The 14,351-nt window shown below is 50.7% G+C and overlaps 1 protein-coding gene and 1 pseudogene across 1 annotated transcript in view; both read left to right on the forward strand.

Moving 5' to 3' along the window:
* Positions 1–12,293, forward strand: part of LOC138570339 (casein kinase II subunit alpha' pseudogene) — a 39,863-nt pseudogene extending 27,570 nt beyond the window's left edge.
* Positions 1–14,351, forward strand: part of MASTL (microtubule associated serine/threonine kinase like) — a 1,019,298-nt gene that overhangs the window by 606,151 nt on the left and 398,796 nt on the right. The gene's annotated exons all lie outside the window — the stretch shown is intronic.

A 14,351-nucleotide genomic window follows, 5' to 3' on the forward strand; every position in this document is an offset into this window, starting at 1 on the left:
AGAAACTTGCAAACGAGCATTGCATTATAAAACAAAAACAAGTGCGTGGCACGGCGGTCATGCCAGAGTTTTATACATAAACGACCATTGCCTACGAGAGCCGGTTGCCGTCACATTGTTCACCAAAAAGGCCCCCGTTAACCATATTATTGACGAAAGAATAAAGGGCAGTCATATTGGAACATTCAAACAAACTTAATTATACTCTGATAGCTCCCTTGAACCCACAGCCTCTTGTACTGTAGACAGAAGCTCAACCATTACTCCAATGCATTACCCCTGCCCATTGCTTTCCGTAGCTGGCCCTCACGGGAAAGCATAGAACAAGCCAACATATCCGGGGTAGTTCCCTTGCACGAGTCGGGTCCGCTCAAGCTGACGAGGATGCCAGCGAGCAGACCCCTGCCCCCCCCCCATACTTACCACTCCCCTTGGAAACCGAGGCTATTGATTAACACTAGGCGGGAGCTGCAGGGCAAAAGACTGATGGCCTGCCGCTCCCGCCCTTATAAGTGTCCCCGGGGAGATCTGACCGGAAGCCAGGTCCCCGGGAACACCTCTTCCGCCTCGCTGAGGTGGGAGGAAGAGGAGAGGCATGCCCAGCAACCGGAAGGGGGTGGCCAGAGGGGACAGCCCGCTATGTAGGCTGTCCCTCTAGCGCCCCCTGCGGGGGCCGGTCAGCCTCTGAGTCTTGGACATGCCGTTCGACGGGAGCATCCTGTTTGGGAAAACAGTGGACGATTCCCTACAAGCTATCAAGACGGACACTGAGACGGCCCAGGCTCTTGGTGTTCTCCAGCAACGACGGCCGCCCTTTCGGAGCGACGGAGGCAAGCAGGGTGCATCCAAAGGTTCCGGCGGCAGATTTTCTACCTATCGTCAAGTGGCCCTTTCGTCGTCACAAGAAGCCTACAGGAGACGAGGCAAGTCGGGCGGACCCCGCCGTCGTCGCCAAGGAGGACAAGGCGGCAAAGCCTCGTCGAAGCAGGACTGAACCGGCCGTGGGGTCGGGCCCCCACCGAAGCACCCCGGTGGGAGGCCGGCTGGTGAGCTTCGTCAGCGTGTGGGAGTCCATTTCCACCGACCGTTGGGTGCTGGACGCCCTGGCCCAGGGTCAAGCGCTCGAGTTTCTAATGAAGTGCCCGCGCGTCCCCCCCCCGTGGCCAGGAAGGAACATCACGTCCCTCAACTTCTCTTGGAGGTAAAGGCGATGCTCAAGAAAGGCACCATCGAGCTCGTCCCAAAGAGGCTTCGGGGCTCCGGTGTTTACTCAAGATGATTCCTCGTGAAGAATAAGACGGGAGGATGGCGTCCCATCCTGGACCTACGACGACTGAACAAATTCATCAAGGCACAGAAGTTCCGGATGGTCACCCTCCAGCACGTCTTGGGTCAACTGGAGGAGGGCGTTTTCCTGTAGTCGTTGGATTTGGAGGATGCCTACTTCCATATCCCCATCCTAAAGGGACACTGAAAGTTTCTCAGATTCGTGGTCCAAAGGCGTCACTACCAGTTCAGAGCCCTTCCCTTCAGATTGAGGTCGGCACCCAGGGTGTTCACCAAGTGCCTCGCACCGGTGGCGGCGCGTCTGTGCCTGGAGGGGATCTACGTCTACCCCTACCTGGACGACTGGCTCATCCGAGCAAAGACAAAGGAGCTCGGCGAGGAGCGTCCAACTACTCACGGACCTGGGATTCTCCATAAACTACGCCAAGTCCCACCTGGTGCCCGCTCAAGACGCACTGTTTCTGGGAGCGAAGCTCGACACAGTGGCGCTTCTGGCCTCTCCATCGGAGGAAAGGACAAGGGCCATCTTGGGCAAGGTGCAGCGGATGCTGGTTGTGGACGCGGCCAGGGTGAGGTCCATCAAGTCCCTCCTCGGAATGATGTCTTCTTGCATTTATCTCATCCGCCTGTGCAGGCTTCGGATGCGCCCGTTACAGGAGTTCCTGGACGCTCGCTGGATCCAGACGATGGGCAGCTTCGAGGACAGGATCACACTCGACGAGAGCTTCCGACGAGGGATCCGGTGGTGGGTCACCCGCACACATTTGACGGCGGGCATGGACTTCCAGACCCCGGGCCACCAGAAGACAATGACCACGGATGCCTCCCTGGAAGGGTGGGGAGCGCACACCGAAAATCTGCACGCGAGGGGCCTTTGGCTGCCGACGGAGAAGTCCCTCCATATCAACGTCCTGGAACTCCGTGCAGTGTTTTGGGCCCTCAGGTCCTTTCTTCCGTCCCTCAAGGGCAAGGTGGTGAGGATCTTCACCGACAACACCACCACCATGTTCTACATCAGGAAGCAGGGCGGTACCAGATCCCCAGCCCTGTCCAAGGAGGCTCAGGATCTGTGGCATTGGGCCGTCGCCCAAGGGATGTTTCTGGTGCCGTTTCATCTGGCAGGGATAAACACCATCGCCGACTCGCTCAGCAGGGAGCTGCGCTCGTGCCACGAGTGGGATCTACGACAGGATCAGTTGACCGCCTCTTCCGACAGTGGGGCACAGCCCAGATCGATCTGTTCGCGACAGTGACGAACTCCAAGTGCCGGAGGTTCGCCAGCAGGTTTCCCCAGCCGAGGAGCATGGGCGATGCTTTCTCGTTCCCCTGGGAGGGCCTGTTCCTATATGCGTTCCCTCCATTGCCGCTGCTGATCCGGCTCATCAACCAGCTCAAGAGGTCATGGTGCTGGATGATCCTCGTCGCACCTGCGTGGCTGAGGTAGATATGGTTCCTGGACCTTCTGGACTTGTCAGCGTCCCCGTCAATGAAGCTGCCAGTGGACGCGGATCTTCTCTCCAGGGAAGGAGGCGCCATCCTCCATCACGACCCAAAGTCGCTGAACTTGCAGGCCTGGCTCCTGCAGCGTTAGAGTTTGGAGGTTACGACATACCGGCCGACTGCAGAGAGGTTCTTGCAAAGGCCAGGGCGTCCTCAACTCTTAAATGCTACGGACACAATTGGAAGAGGTTCTCTGTCTGGTGCCATGCACAGAAGATTAACCCTCTACGGATTACGGCTCCTCAAGTACTGCCGTACCTACTGACGCTGGCCAAGGCTAGGCTGGCGCACGCTTCCATCAAGATTCATCTTGCTGCGATCTCCCGATACACCAGAACCATGGGACGGACGTCTTTGTGGTCTCATCGTCTGGTGAAAGAATTCATGAAGGGACTGTTCAGATCGTTCCCGCCGGTGAAGGCCCCGGCCCCGGCGTGGGAGCTCAACGTGGTGCTGACCAAGCTCATGGGACCTCCGTTCGAGCCTCTGCACTCAGCTCCGTTGAAGTTCTTGTCGTGGAAAACAGCGTTTCTTGTGGCCATCACCTCCGCACGACGGGTGGGAGAGATCCAGGCCCTTTCCTGCAAGCCCCCGTACTTAACTTTTCACGACACGAGGGTAGTGCTCAGGACGCACCCCTCCTTCATGCCCAAGGTGCCGTCGGACTTCCACCTCAACGAACCCTTGGTGTTGCCTGTTTTCTTCCCGTCGCCTTCGTCGCCGGCTGAAAGGACTTTGCACTCGCTGGATGTGGCTAGAGCGCTGAAGTTCTACGTGGACCGCACAAAGAGTTTTCGGAAGACGTCACAACTTTTTGTGAACTTTGGACCTGTCAATCAGGGGAAGGCTCTCTCGAAGGCTTCCATTTCCAGATGGCTCTCCGGCTGTATCATGTACTGTCATCGGTTGGCAAACCGACCGCTGCCTGGCCGTCCGAGAGCCCATTCCACCAGAGCGATCGCAGCTACCACAGCGTTTCTATCTGGTGTGCCCTTGCTGGACATCTGCAGGGCTGCTACGTGGAGGTCGACGCACACCTTCACGAAATTCTACTGCGTCGATCGGGATTCCAGGGAGGAGTCCAGGGTCGGCCAAGCAGTGCTGCGCAACCTGTTCGCCTAAGGTGAGCCTGGTGAGGAGGTAAGAATTGCTTAATGTTGAGTTTTGGATGTAATGCTTAATGTTGAGCCTTTGCCACCTCCCGTGGTTGTCTGTGTGTACTGCTATGTATTCTTTTATTCATGAGCATGTGAATCCATGCCAGACCCCATGCTGGAGAAGGAGCAAGTTACTTACCTGTAACTGTTGTTCTCCAGCATAGGTCTGGCATGGATTCACATGCAAACCCTCCTGCCTACCCCTCTGCAGCTCTTCACTTGGTCATACTGCCACTTCACGTGCTACCAAATCTTAAGATGGCTGCCAGAGGCGGGGCTTAGGGAGATGGCAGTCATTGGCTGTGGTCAGTATGACGCAGAGACCAGTGATTGGTTGCTGCTACGAAAGACAGATCAGAAACAAAACTGATACTGATTTTTCTTTACCGAGGATTCCCAGCCCAGCCGCAGAGGGGTAGGCGGGAGGGTTCGCATGTGAATCCATGCCAGACCCATGCTGGACAACAGTTACAGGTAAGTAACTTGTTCCTTCCTTAGAGGCTAATCATATTCCCAAAGGGAAGGAATGGGGTGCTTTCCTTGCTATTGTGCAGGATGGCAAGGATGCCATGTGTGATTCCGTTCAGTCGGGTCTGGACATTGTTGATTGCGTCAGCCGGTCCATGGCAGCGAGCACCGTAATACGCAGGTTTGCGTGGTTGCAGAAGTCGGGTTTTGCTCCTGATGTGCAAGCCCGGCTCCTTAACATGCCCTTTGATGGTGAACATCTTTTTGGCAGCAAGGCTGACGAGAGTCTTGAGAGGTTGCAGATCTCCAAAGCTGCAGCAAAGTCATTGGGCACTGCAGTTCGCCAACCTCCGCCTTTTTGTTTTAGGGGACAGCAATGGAGGGGAGGTTCCTTCCGATATTACTCGTCCTTTAGTAAATCGAGAGGAGCTGCAAGTCAAAGGGGCAACCATAGGAGTGCCAGAGGTGGAAAACAAGGTAATCGAGGTGCCAAGGCCGCGCAAGCATTTGCCCATTTGCCCTCAGGCACTGCCGCAGCCGCTTCAGCTCAGTCATGAGGCCCATGCGTCTCCGGTTGGGGGAAGGCTGGCGCAGCATCTTGTAGAATGGCGTGCCATTACTTCAGATGTGTGGGTTCTGGAGATCATAGCCCATGGCTACTGTCTTCCTTTCTGGCAGCGGCCTCACGACAATCCACCAGGGAATCTCTTTGAAGAGTCCAGATCTGCTCCTTGCGCAGGAAATTCAATCCCTGCTGGAGAAAGGCGCCATAGAACTGGTGCCTGTAGCGGAGAGGAGCAAGGGGATGGTATTCCCCTTATTTTTTGATTTCGAAGAAAGACGGGGGATTGAGACCCATCATGAACTTGCGCGGTTTGAACAAGCTCCTCAGGAAGGACAAGTTCAAGATGGTTACTCTTTCTCAAGTCCTCCAGGCCCTTCAACTTCATCACTGGTTGGTGTCTCTCGACCTCAAGGACGCTTATTTTCATGTGCCGATCCATCCCAAGCACAAGAAGTACCTGAGGTTCGCGTTTGTCGGCTCGCACTTTCATTTTTGGGTCCTGCCGTTCGGATTGACCTCCGCCCGAGGGTTTTCACCAAGCTCATGGTGGTGGTGGCAGCGTACCTCAGGAAAGGGGGGATTCATGTGTACCCCTACCTGGACGATTGGTTGATCAGGGCGCTCCCTCCCGAGCAAGTCCTGGATCATCTGTCCGTCACCTGCCACTCCCTACACAAGCTGGGCTTCTCCCTCAACTTACACAAGTCCCACTTGACGCCAACACAGCGGCTCCAGTACATCGGAGCAGTGCTCAACACGTCCCTGGGGCAGTGTTTTCCTCCACAGGTGAGGGCTCACCTCATTCAGCAGATGGTGCACAAGTTTCAGCATGCCCAGAGTCTCCCAGCGTTGGAGTTTTTGAGGTTGCTCGGCCTCATGGCATCCTGCATTCTTCTGGTGCCAGAGGCCAGGTTGCAGATGAGATCTTTGCAATGGGCTCTCAAGCTCCAGTGGGCACAGTCCTCCTGCAGGATGTCGGACCCCGTTCAGGTGCCGCCCTCGGTCGCCCAGGACCTTCTGTGGTGGGCCGTCAAAGGCAATCTGATGAGGGGGGGGGGAGGGCTCCGTTTTGGCTACCCTGGCCGGAGGTGACGATTGTGACGGACGCGTCCCTCACGGGATGGGGAGCTCATGCCAACGAGCTGACAGTCAGCGGTCGTTGGTCTCTGTCGGAGCCCAGACTCCATATCAATCTGTTGGAGCTGAGGGCCGTCAGGCTTGCTCTGGAGGCTTTTCTGCCGACTGTGCGAGGAAAGAATGTCCTGATTCTGACGGACAACACAGTGGTCATGCACTACCTCAACAAAAAGGGGGGGGGCAGGGTCACTTCCTCTGTGCAGGGAGGCGATGCAGCTCTGGTTCTGGGCCATCCAGCAGGAAATTTCGATCTTGGCAGTTCATCTAGCCGGAGACGAAAACGAGACGGCGGACGCTCTGAGCAGGCATAGTGCGATCCCTCACGAGTGGAAGTTGGCTCAGGAGATTCTCCTGGAGATTTTGGCCCTTTGAGGGACCCCTCAAGTGGATCTCTTTGCCTCCAGTGTCAACCGGAAGTGCGAAAGGTTCTGCTCGCTGGAATTTCTCCAAGAGGAGCCTTGGGAAACGCATTCGTAGTGGAGTGGTCCTTTCCACTGCTGTACGCGTTTCCTCCAGTCCCCGTCATCCCGCAAGTGTTGCGGAGGTTACGGAGGTTCGGTTCCCGGATGATCCTCATTGCTCCAGCATCTGCCCGGAGGACTTGGTACCCGGACCTTTTCGACTTGTCCATCTGCCCTCCACGTCGTCTTCCCTACTGAGACGATCTGCTCTCATGGGAGGTGGGTCAGGTTCTCCATCCAGAGGTCAGATCCCTCAACCTTCACGCTTGGCTTCTGAAAGGTTGAGGTATAAGGATTGGGACCTCCCTGAAGGCGTGATGGAGGTGTTGCTTTCGGCCAGACGGCCGGCAACAAAGTCCCTGTACCCTTGCCATTGGAGAAAGTTCTGCGACTGGTGCAGGGTCAAGAAAGTGGATCCTTTTTCATGCGACATTCCTGTGGTTTTGTCGTTTTTGCTTTCTTTAACCCACATGGGCTTGCAAGTGGGTACCGTTAAAGTTTACCTGGCGGCGCTATCCATATTTAAGCGCTCGTCTGAGGTGTGTTCTTATTTTAAAATTCCTTTTAATTTCTCAGTTTCTGAAAGGGCTCACTAATGTGTTCCCTGCGTCACCTTTCCAGGTGCCCGGTTGGGATTTGAACCTTGTTCTAAAGTTCCGAATGGGTGCTCCATTTGAGCCTTTACATTCTTGTCCTTTGAGACTGTTAACCCTTAAAACTGTATTTTTAGTTGCTGTCACTTCTGCTTGCAGAGTGAGTGAGTTACAGGCACTGTCTGTTAAGCCACCCTTCACTGTGTTTCATAAGGACAGGGTTGTCCTTCGAGTTCGTCCTTCCTTTCTTCCGAAGGTGGTGTCGGAATTTCATTTAAGCCAGAAGGTTATTCTTCCGGCATTTTATCCTGCTCCACATCCTGGTAAGGAAGAGGAGAGGCTCCATAGGCTAGATCCTAGGAAAGCTTTAAGTTTCTACATTTCACACATGTCCCGGGTCAGAGTGGACGATCAGCTCTTTATTGGTTACGCCGGAAGGCGTTTGGGACAAGCTGTGACTAAGCAGACTTTGTCTAGATGGATTATCTTGGCAATTTCTGAATGTTACCGCTTGGCGGGTAAGGTCCTTCCGGTAGGCTTACGGGCCCATTCGACTAGGAGTATGGCTGTCTCTACTGCTCTGCAGAGGGGTGTTCCTATTCGTAACATCTGTGAATCCGCGACTTGGGCTTCGGTCCATTCTTTTGTACGTCACTACTCCCTAGATTCTTCCCATGGGCAGGATCTGGCCTTTGGCAAGGCGGTCCTTTACTCTGCGATTTGATTGGACATTCTAAATTTGTATATTCTATATTTTTGTCCCATCTCCTTACGTTGGTACTGCTTTGGGTGTCTGTCAGACGCCGAAAGATTTTCCAAAGCAGCACAGCTGTGGTGATTACTGTCATAGATATGGAATACATCGTCGGACCATCCCATCGAAAGAACGTTGCCAGGTAAGAGAGTTACTTGTTCATCTACAACATTTTAGTATCATTGGTATTGGTAACCATCCACTCCTTGCCTAGATATCCCCCCCCTCACCTCTGTGTACCGCATGTGGCCTGAACCCTTCATTCGCCAGACCTAATACTATGTGCGGCTCCTACAGACCGAGCTAAGAGATGGCTGCATTGCACATTGTGTACTTGGTGCTCCAACATCCAGCCTGCTCCAATCTGTGCATACCGCACTCCTGGTCTCGACTGAACATTGCTCCAGCCCCGCAGTGTTCCTTACCATCCCACTCACCTACCTGAACAATGCCTCACCAATAGCTTACCCTCAATTACCCATGGTGACCGTGTGGAGTGTCTGCCTCGACATTTGGAGCTTCCTCCACTTTGGGTCCCTAGTATCACGGCACTCACTCTCCTCTATAGCATCAACAGGCAGCTATATTCCCATGCATACACCCACGCAACAGGACTTGGGAACCTTATACCACAATATGTATGGTTCCCACCCCCTCCGCCACAGCTTGACCATGCCTGACATGCGACACACCCCTGAGCTCACCTTGTTCGACGTCCACATCAGAGGACCTCCACATCTAAAGACTCTAGTATTACCACCAAATCTTCTCAGGCTCCTCAACCACTTTTATCACCTACTCCAACATTGATTACTACCAAACGACCCCCACAGCAAGATGTAGCATACATCAAGGGGGCCCTTAATAATGCACAATCTCTAACTGCTCACGCCTTGGACATCGCAGATCTCATCTCTAAAAAACTAGATTTTATAGCGATCAGATAAACCTGGCTCCACCCAGCAGCATGTTCAGCTCTTATGCTAGCAATCCCAGGCGACTACAACATCATCAGAGCCGATAGAACTACTAAGAGGGGTTGTGGGGTAGCTATCATTGCCAAAAACTCCTTAGCCATCAGAGAAGTGAACAATATCTCCTTCCCTTCCGGGGACTCCTTTCGATGAAACTCCCCCTTTCATCTGAAAGTAGACTACTCATCCGCACCATCTATAGACCATCAGGCCAACTATCATCCTTCGAGGAAGACCTAACTGCTCTCCTATCTCGAAATACAAAACCTAGCTCACAAATATTGATCCTAGGGGATCTGAACCTTGGTCAAAACGATATCTCGGATGCTAACGCTCTACCCATCCAAAACTCCCTCTCAGAACTAGGCTTCACTCAAAGGATCTCTGATCCAACGCATTGCAATGGCAGAACCCTAGATTGGGTAGCAGACTTCAATTGCAATACTAAAATTCTCGAGAATGCGCAATGCGCTTGGCCGAACACAAAGTCCTCTCATTTGAAATCAATGACTCCAACCAAATACCACCTAAGGTTATCCAAGCCCCACCTGCTCTAACCACGAACAACCGTCTAATCACCTTAGAAAGCATGCTCCTGTTAATTTGACCTATCACTCTCCAACAAAAGCCTCCTGATTCCAACGCGTTCTCAATAGTGGAACTATACAATCAAAATTTACTGGAGGCCCTTGACAAACTAGCCCCATTGAAATTAAAGAAAGCCAAACCCCTAGCACACCTTAATAAGTGGTTCACCTCTGAATTAAGAATCCTTCACAAAGCCAAAAGAGACGCTGAGGCATCCTGGAAAAAAAAAACTCTTCTCAAAATAAGCAAAACTTTATCACTGCCTCATCTACGTACAAATCAGCCATCCAAGAGACAAAAAGGACAAACTATAACACTAGATTCTCCAACGCCAAATCCAATACCAAGGAGCACTTCACCATACTCAGAATTGGAATCTCATAATACCCCCCCTGACTCCTGCAAGAAAGATGTCCTTTGGTGCTCCAGCATCCAAAACGCCTTGCTCAATGCATTTTTTCTAAAATAAGTCAGCCTATCAACTACAGCCAAAACCTGTAACACCAAAATGTCACTTCCTCTGCTCAAATCAAACCCTTTGAATTCACTCAGGTCACCACATTAGAGGTAGAGGCCATTATTAGAAGCCTCAAACCTTCCAGGTGCCAAGGCGACATTTGCCCAACACCTATCTTAAAAGGAGCAAAAGAATGTGCGTCCTTTTATCACTTCCTTTATAAATGCGTCCTTTGCCTCTTGCACCATGCCCAATAATCTCAGATGCCTGGCTGATGCCCCTCATCAAGAAACCTAATATAGACCCTTACATCCCGACTAACTTCAGGCCTATCACCACTGTGCAGTTTCTCCTAAACATTTTAGACCAGGCCGCTTATATCCAGATTTAAAAGCACCTTGAGACCAACAATCTCCTAGGCCTCAGACAATCGGGATTCAAACCAAGACATGGGACTGAACAGCCCTCCTGGGACTGAAAATCCAAATGGATGAGGCTAGGGACAATGGAAAGCCGGCTCTACTCCTACTATTGGGCATATCTGCTGCGTTCAACTTGGTTGACCACTCTATCCTAATCAACCATCGCACCACACCTGCTTCCTTCTCCGATAAAGCGGTAGCGTGGGTCAATTCCTTCCTGGCGGACAGATCCATGAAGGTATTTTGCCCAATTGCGTCAGCCTCCCCTTCCCCTATCACATGTGGAGTACCTCAGGGCTCCTGTGTATCCCCTACCCTCTACAATATTTTCACCAAATTGGATTACTGTAACGCTCTATATTTGGGCACTAATCAGAAAACCACCCACAAGTTACAAATCCTGCAAAATAACGCCCTCCGGTCTGCTCTCGATATCCCCCGCTCTAGCCACATTTCCCACACCCGAGGAAATACCAACTGGCTCCCCATCGAAGACAGGATAACCTTCAGAACACTCATGATGACTCATAAATGCCTCAACAACTTAGCCCTGAAATACTTGAACAGATTCTCTAGAAAGGTACCTTGCAGACCTACGAGATCTAACTATGCCCACTGCCTCAACATCTCGAAATTTAATCTCATCACAGCAGGGGGATCAAGCTTTGCAGCTTGATCCCCCTTAGCTTGCAGCTAAGACCTGGAAGAAGCTACCCCCAACATTAAGGTCCGAAACTTTGTTCCTCCCCTTCCAGAACAAAGTGAAATCCTGGCTATTCCTGCAATCGAATTAGAACCACGACACACAATTTTGACCTTGACCCGGCTCCCTCTCCGACCACTCCAATAGTCTAGGTATGCCTCACCTACAGATCTCCGCGACCTATCACATCTTGCTACCTAATCTATGTCTTGAACCTGTAACTCTTGTATTTATCCTACTAGTTGTATATACCTGTATATTTCTGTACATTCTCTGTGTATTTACATTGTATTTCCTTATTATAACTATGTATGTTGTATATTATAGTAACTATGTACCTAAGTAAAGTGCCCAGATACCCTTGGGTTCGGTGCGCTATATAAGCAAATAAAATAAACAAACGATGATTGGGTGGTTGTGATAATTCTAAAAGCCAGTGAAGAAAATGATTAAGCGGAAGGTGAAGATTCTGGAGAACTTGCGAGTGGGGACCAATATCATTAAGCTTGTTTATACTGTCAAGGGCCATGTGTCCAATACTCCAGCCCTAGTGTTTGAATTCATCAACAACACCGAATTTAAGCAACAGTACCAGATCCTACAGCCTTTGATGTCCAGTTGTATATGTCTGAGCTGCTGAAAGCCCTAGATTATATTGTCTGCATGGGAATCATGCACAGAGATGTCAAACCACATAATGTTCTTATTGATCATCAACCGAAGAAGCTGCGGTTTGACTGGGGTTTAGCAGAGTTTTACCACTCAACCCAAGCGTACAATGTCAGTGTGGCATCCAGGTACTTCAAAGGGCCAGTACTACTTATGGACTACCAGATGTATGATTACAGCCTGGACATGTGGAGTCTAGGATGCATGCTGGCCAGTATGATCTTCCGCAAGGAACCCTTCTTCTACGGTCAAGACAACTATGATTAGCTGGTTTGAATCACCAAGGTTGTTGGTATGGTAAATTGTATGGGTACCTGCAGAAATACCATACAGAACTGGACCCACACCTCAATGACATCTTGAGACAGCGCTCTAGGAAGCACTGGGAGAATTTGGTACACAGTGAGAACAGGCATCTAGTAAGCCTGGAAGCCCTGGAAATGTTGCGGATATGACTATCAGTTAAGGTTAACCTCCAAAGAGACAATGGATCACCCTTATTTCTAGTCGGAAGTGAAGGAGCAATCTCAGACAATGCCGTGCTCACCAGCAGTTTGACGCAAGGATGATGAAAACTGGAAACAAAACACAACACGGGTCTGATGCTGCTGTTGCAGTTTTCCACAAACAGAACCCAAACCTATGTGTGTGTGTGTGTGTACAGAGATGGAGTGTTAAAGGAGCGAAGCAGTGAGGCGACGCAGAAGGCCCCATGCTTGGCAGCACCAGAGTGGAACTCCAAATGTTTCCTAAATAAACAGACAAACCCCAAATCTTTTTTCTTCTGAATGTTAAAGGTTTTCATAAAATGCGTTTGACTTCCTTTTGACCTCTTCCTGACCTGGAAAATCATGGGAGAAATGTGAAGGGTATGTAAAAAAAACGGTTGTTGACTAATGTTGCTTCTTCCCCCTAGTGCTGCTCCCTCTCCAAACCTCCCCCTCCACACCTATTCTCCATTGGTAAGTGTTATTTAGCTGCTCTGAAACTTCAGCCCGGGGTAAGAGGTTGTCTATATAACATAATGGACAGTTATATTATAATTAAAACAGAAAGGGGTAAGAATATATATTATTGAATAAAGGTTTTAAAAGAAAAAAAAAGATCCAAAATGGGGGCAAGGCATTTTTGAATTTTTTTACAAGGCCATGGGAAGTTGCAGCCCTTATAGAGGCTAACATTCCGCTTCTTGGAGGGACTCCCAAAAGGCCCAGAGACTCTGCCCTGCTACCCTAGTTGGTACATGGATTTGTGTAGCTGAAATGTGTTTTTCTTTTTTCCTCAATAGGTCGTGGCATTACCCTGAGATGTTCTTGCTTTGGACTGTAAGTGTAACAACAAGCTCTGTCTCCAGACCAGACCTGGGAACTTTGAGGGGCATGTGATATATGGTTATGTTCAATTAGCCTGCTAGCTGTTGGATGGTGCGGGCAGCGGAAGTGGTGCCAGAAGAGTAGTGTTACCCTCTCCCACCTCATACAAGGTTGCCATGTTGATGGGGATGTTGGTTGTATGGTTCGTAGTGTGAGAGTAGGGAGGGTCGACATCACCCTGATTGGGAAGGGAACGAGGGAGCGAAGGGTGGATGTTTGGAGTAGGAACGTTTATAATAAACCTTTTTTTCTGGCAGTCCTGTTGCACCTTCCTTAAGGCACAATTAATTTTTCTCTTGCAATAACCCAGACATCACCCGGGATCGTATTGTTCTCAATACTGTCTCTCAGTAAATTTCTGACATTAAGACTATTTGGAATATTCGTTGACTTGGTAACTAGTCCAAGGCTAGGGGGAATAGCAGCCTATATTAACAGACATACGGTAAACTTCCTCTTCCTCCAAGAGACACGTGCCAGGAGTGGGACGAATATGGATTTCGCGAAGTCATAGGGGCCGAATAGATTTTACCCAACCATCTCGACTCCTGACCGTAATCTACTCAATTCAAGCTACTGAGTACAGGCATCAACCCAGAAGGGAGACTTATAATAGTGCACTGTTACCTGGTGAATACTGAAATACTTTTGTTGATTTCGTGCGGTCTCAACCATGGCGACTCGCAGACATATTGGAAGTACACCCGCTGACACCAGTCATATGGGCAGGAGACATGAATACTATATTTAAACCACAGATCGATAGGACTGGCACTGCACCCAGGCCTCCATCCAAGGCTTTGCGTAGTATCTTAAACAAGGCTGACAGGCTGGAACTTTGCTATGTATGGAGGGTACTGGCATTAGAGAACATACAAATTACTCCTCCATGCATAGGTCCTCTAGGATTGGCCTATTTCTAATCTCTCGACACGTCCTGGGAATAGTTATGGGCACCAACTTACCACTACGTATGTACTCCGACCATTCACCCATACTATTGCGGATGTGCTTACGGGACAGGATAGTATGACGAATCTACCTATGGTGTCCCTTCTCCCATAGGTGAAGACCCTTCCCATGGGGCTAGGGCAGTGTGGCCACAGTCAAGTAGTCCCCCTGTGGGTGGCGTACTGTGGGAGGATAACATGGGGAGGGAAAACTCCTATTGAACAATGGAGGACAATCCAGCGAAAACACAGTATAGTTCCCCCTACACCCCAAGCTCCCTCACCTGGTTATC

The sequence above is a fragment of the Ambystoma mexicanum genome, chromosome 2q (genome assembly GCF_040938575.1).
Source record: "Ambystoma mexicanum isolate Mex_15411 chromosome 2q, UKY_AmexF1_1, whole genome shotgun sequence".
In the NCBI taxonomy this organism is placed as follows: domain Eukaryota; kingdom Metazoa; phylum Chordata; class Amphibia; order Caudata; family Ambystomatidae; genus Ambystoma; species Ambystoma mexicanum.